Raw genomic sequence first — 6,000 nt, 5'->3', positions numbered from 1 at the left:
AGTGGGGATGGGCTTGCTGTTCTATTCTGTGCTTATGACTATAAATGGAAATCCCCTACGAGAGACGTAATAGTTTCTTACCTGTAACTCCAGTTCTCTCGTAGGGTTATTTCCATTATAGTCCTAAGTAACCCACCCTCCTCCCCGGCAGAATGGACAGAGGCTAAAGATCTCATTAAAACAAGCCAGTTGTTCATTAACTACAGTCCCCTCAGAACTGGCATGTTTTCTTTCAAACTAATTCTAGCCAAGTTGATAGCTTCGTGCATTGTTCTTTGCTATCAATTGGCAAACCAAGCTCTCCCTGGAAAACATTAGCTCACTCTACACAGCAAAGCCTCATCTACTGCATGGTTAAGGAATGTACCTCTAACTGAAATTTGTAAGGAAGCCACATGGTGATCAGTTCATACTTTTTTCAAAGCATTAGTGCTTGGCTGAAGATTCAAGAACTTGTACTTTAATAGGTTGGATGACATTAAGGAATCTATTTAGCTAGAAAGATTTCAAGATGAAATCTCTTACTAAATGATCTGATTAGCTTTCTTTCTGCGCATGGTTCTTTATTTACCACTGCGGATTGAGGGTAGAACTGCTATTCCATACTACATTAATGACTATCATTGAAGATCCTGTCATGCAGAAGGAAATGCTTTTGTAATCCTATTTCTGCATTGTAGGAATCCTCACTGAAGTTATTAACAACCTTCCTCTCTGGTTGTCAGTACAACTGTTGACATTTTCAGATAAAATACAAAAAATGGTTTGACAACCAGAGGGTCTGAGGGAAAATATTTATAGAGACCACACAGGGTTTGTTCCCCCAAAGAATACTTAATCAACAACCAAGTGAAACCCTGGGGTCTACTCTGACGTTTACAAAATGTAAAGAACTATAATATCAGTGGGTCAAAAGATCCCAGATACACAAGTGAAACACCGCCTAAGAAAAATAATGGACATATCCCTTGAAAGGACGAAATCCCTCCCTCACTCACCAGAGGTAACATGCTTCATCATTGGGATTCTCCAATCCCAGAGGAAACCCCTAGTTCCTCTGGGGGCTACAACTCCCTCACTATGAGGGAGGAGCACACGGATGTATTGTTGTTCAAATAAATGGGATGTACTAAATCCACAATGGCGAGCTAGTGATATAAGTGAGGGCGCAGCGCAGAAAAAATATTTTTGTTATTTCTAATTTATGTGATATAAAGTGCAAGTGAAAGTAAAAATAGCTCAAGAGCGTCAGAGCACCGCTTTGTTCATAGTGCGTCCTTGGCTATAATTAAAACGTTAGTGCACCAGTAGTCAGCAATTTTTTAGACCATGGTGATGGTGATAGTTGTTATAACAAAGCGGTGCTCTGACGCTCTTGAGCTATTTTTACTTTCACTTGCACTTTATATCACATAAATTAGAAATAACAAAAATATTTTTTCTGCGCTGCGCCCTCACTTATATCACTAGCTCGCCATTGTGGATTTAGTACATCCCATTTATTTGAACAACAAAACATCCGTGTGCTCCTCCCTCATAGTGAGGGAGTTGTAGCCCCCAGAGGAACTAGGGGTTTCCTCTGGGATTGGAGAATCCCAATGATGAAGCATGTCACCTCTGGTGAGTGAGGGATTTCGTCCTTTCAAGGGATATGCCCATTATTTTTCTTAGGCGGTGTTTCACTTGTGTATCTGGGATCTTTTGACCCACTAATGATATTATAGTTCTTTACATTTTGTAAACGTCAGAGTAGACCCCAGGGTTTCACTTGGTTGTTGATTAGACATTTTCAGATATCCTATTAAGTGCCATCTTTGAAAAAGAACTGCAGATGTGAGGCTAACTGCCAGTGCAATGCATGCTTGGAGGGGGAAGCTGCTGACTTAAAGTAACAGTGTAGTTTTCTCTGAATCTTCGGTCTGCCTGTTCTGACAGTTACTTGTTCATTTTTCTCTCTATTTGAGTGAAGGTTACAGGTTATTTAGGATACTACGAAGCGTTGCCTTCAGTTCGGTGCTGTGCTGCAATGTGGTCTTTTTACTTTAAAATAGTATCTATCCTTTCCTGCTAACTATGAACATTAGAGGAAATTATAGAATATATCTCAAACTGCAGATTGACCTTCATATTTATGAAAAAATGTGTTCAGGGGTCCTCTGTGGCAGAAATATTCTGTTTGTGACTTCAGTTAGAATTCTTACGATGCAGAAGAAGGATTACAAATAAGTAATAGTTCATTCTCAAATCTGATGGGAGCTTTCCCACCATGAACAAAATTCCCCCCTAAAAAATGCAACAGGGAATCCTTTGGGACCACGCATTTTCCCATTTGGAAACTGGCTCAAGGTGTCTAACAGTTCCTTTCCTTTATATCCTCCTCCTGGTGACCACTCTTCCTGAAAGTTCTCTGATGAAATCATCCTATGCAGTCGAACCACGTGCAGCTAAAATTCTGCAAACACCTGTGTGCAGGGGCGAGGTCCTGTTAGCTGCAGTCTGCCTGGGTGTCGGATGAAGTTGATGTGCCTTGTCTTCACATAATCAGTGCAACAGCTTACTTGCTTTATGACCACGTTGGTGTACCCTGTTTTGGGACACCTGCCATGCCATTCTCATCTCGCCCATTAAGATTTGTGAGTTTGGTACGGTGGTGCTCTATGTTCCTAACAATTTCAGATTTGCTAGCATTACATATTTGTATTCTACCTGTAGGAGAGTGGCTGTAAATTAGACACTTCCTTTTTATATTTATCTATTGTGCTTGCCGATCTAGCTTTATGATCCAAATTTGCGTGTCTGCTTTCAAGGCTTTCCACAGAATATCTTGTGACACCAGTGAGGATGGTGTTAGCCCCCTAATTCTACTCTTAAATAATCTGAGATGCCCCAGGCCAGGAGCTTCACATAGAATCAAAACCTAGTCTAATCTATAGAAAGACCTATACTATTTGGTGATTGGTATAAGCAAAGCCATGCATCGCTCAGGCCCAAATCAGTTAGAAACCTCATTGTGTGTATAGGTTCTTGTTGAGTAAGTCTTATTGTTTCTGTTTTGCTCATGCACCAGTCCGCTATCCTGTTGAAGCCCCTACCCATAAACCACCTCCTGGCTTGGTGTTGTGGTAGGAGCCAGCTAAAATGTTCCAGGAAAGATGAAGTCTCTGGAGTGTCGTCTTGGGGTGGCAAATGTTTACAAAAGAAATGGATTTCCTGTATAAAGTACCTGTCATAGCAATGGATTGCTCTTGAGTCCTGCATATATATATTAGTGAAAAGGCAATCTGTTTTTTCCACAGTGCTTCTCTCTCCTTACCCTTTGTTAATCTCAACTTGGAGCACCATGGAAAATTGCTGCCTGGTGAGAAAGGGACCTTTGGCCTGCCTTTCTGATTCTGCCCTTCGCTTTCATGGACACTACCTAGCACTTTGTTCTGCTGTCCAGTCCCAAGCACTCGAAGAAGGCCACTGTCAATGTGGCTGCATACAGTAGTCTGTAGTTCTAACGCATGGGCCGCAGTTTTTGTGTGCAACTAAAGAGAGGGTGAGAGCCATCTAGTGGCTCAATTTCAAAATGTGAAACCAGATAACCTGGAATCAATACCGGCTTTCCTGCTCTTCCAAACTATGGAATCCTAGGCACATTATATTTCCCACAGCATATCTTTTTCATTTTTATCACATATGAGTGCTGTAGGAAGCGGGGTTTCTGTTGCCGCAACTCTTCCCCCCCCCCCCCCTCTCTCCTCCCCCACACTTTTTGTCAGATTTCTGATGCACTTTGACTTGCTGTGCCCTGGGTACTTGCCAATCAGGTTCCAAGGGCCTGTGCTCTTTCCCAACACTGTACCTTTGTACTCCCAATTGGTACCTCTGTCCACATGCGAGTCCCTTGTAAAAGGTACCTAGGGCCCTGTGACCATGGAAGGCCTCTGAAGGGCTGCAGCACATATTGTGCTACCCTTCGAGGTCCTATACCTTAACACACACACACTGCCATTGCAGGCTGCGTGTTTTGGTGCAGAACAAAGTGAAGTCGACATGGCACACATCCCTATGTGCCATGCCTACAACACACTGCCCTGGTATAAGTCAGCCACCCCTCTAGCTGGGTGCACCATACCATGGGTTAGGGTACAGTTGCATGAGCACTGTACCCCTACAGCGTCCATGTCTATTCTTAGACATTGTAAGTGCAGTAAAGCCGTAAAGAGTATATTGTCTGGGAGTTTGTATTTATGAACTCCACAGTGCCATAACGGCACCATTATGGCTTTGCTGAATTCTGGGACGTTTGGTAGCAAACATCTGAGCATAATAAAGCAACACTGATGCCAGTGTGGGATTTATTATACAATGCACTCAGATTGTATCTTAGAGATGCCCCCTGAAAATCGACAAGCCTCCGATGGGTCCCCTGACTGGTAAACACCAGCCTGCCAGCGCGCGACCTGTTTCTTGACCCCTCGGCTGGGAGCCTTTGTTCCCTGAGCCCAGAAACAAAGCCTTTCCTAGGCAGAGGTGTTCACAACTCCCCCAGGTCAGGAAGAGCCATCTGTGGCAGGGGAGCTTCAAAGGACTTGCCGCCTTTGTAACGTGACCCCCAGACTCTCCTATCAGGAGCAGGCCCCCTGCCTGTCTCCCCTCCTTTTTGGCGGTAAGACTGGTGGGAAAAACTAGAACAGCCCAGCCCAGAAGATGTGCCCACCTCTGCCAACCACACCCCTCAGGTGGGGTAGGCGAGGTCATGCTCACTTTGCTGTGCCCGCCATCTTGAAGATGGCAAGCACTCTGCAATCAGGATTAGGGATTGTGCCCACTGTCCCACGTGGGGTGAGCACCCCAAGGGTGTAGTCACCCTAAGGTTAGTAGCCTATTGGCTACTGACCTTGAGACTCCTAAAACGCCCCTAAATACAGTATTTAGGGGGCAGCCCTGAACCAAGAAGGCAGAGTCCCGCAAACTACAAAGAAGGACGAAAGAAGAAGCCCAGCAGTGGAGACTGCCGAGAAGAACTGACTTGGCCCCAGCCCTACCGGCCCTTTTTCAGTTTTCAGAGATCCTGCGCCAAAAGTCGCCTTGTCCTGCAGCCAGCGACCTCCAGAAGCCATGGGAGGACTGACTGCCTTAAACAAAGATTGGATCTCCTATGAACAGCAGCTCTGTTAAGAAGAATCACCAAAGAAAGACTCCATGCCTTCTGAGGACAAAGAAAATAGACACCTGGAACCACTGCTGCACCCGACGCCTATGGCCCGAGTCAGAGTGGCCCACCGGCCCCAGCAAGGCCCCCCAGTACTCCAGAGTCCACCAAGGATTGACCCATCCAGGACTCCCCGGCGTCGCCTGCAGCCTCCGCAGGAAGCTCTCCCCCCCGCCCCCCCCCACCTACCCCCCACCCACGAGTGGCCCAGTAAGGTGAAATATGACCTCAAAAGACACCCCTGCATTCAGCCGCCCTGCGCCCCGGAGAAGAGGACCTGAGGTGCACCTATGTCCCTGAGCCCTCCAACTTGCCTGCCCAGCTGTTTGTTCCTCCCAGAAGAGCTCCTGGACCGAGCCTGCAACCAAAATCCCAAACCGGCAACTCCCATTGAAAACAGGGCACCTGACAACAAAGAAGCACCCTTTAATCCGGCTGCCCCAGTGCCGCTGTGGGTGCACCTTGGGGGATAACTTGAACCCGCCCTTTGCCCTGAGCTTAATTCCAGGAGCTTTGCTCCCACAACCTTGTAGCCTGCTTGTGAGCAGCCACCAACCAGAGGCCACCTATCCCCTATTGGATAACATTGGGGCTAAGCACTCTGCACCCAGCCGCCCTAGTGTCTCTGAGGGTGCTTTGAGAGTGCATCCTTGACTCTGGGGGAACCCTGGTTCTAACCTCAGAATACCAACTCTCAAACCTAAGTACTTACCGTTAAACCAATAACATTGTGTTCGAGGCATATGAGCTTCAGATTGCACACTTGTGCATAGATCGCCATCTGGTGTTGGGCCTGGATG

This window comes from Triturus cristatus, chromosome 3_1 (genome assembly GCF_964204655.1).
Source record: "Triturus cristatus chromosome 3_1, aTriCri1.1, whole genome shotgun sequence".
Classification (NCBI taxonomy): Eukaryota; Metazoa; Chordata; class Amphibia; order Caudata; family Salamandridae; genus Triturus; species Triturus cristatus.
The sequence above is the reverse complement of the archived record's forward strand: the minus strand, read 5'-3'. Positions refer to the sequence as shown.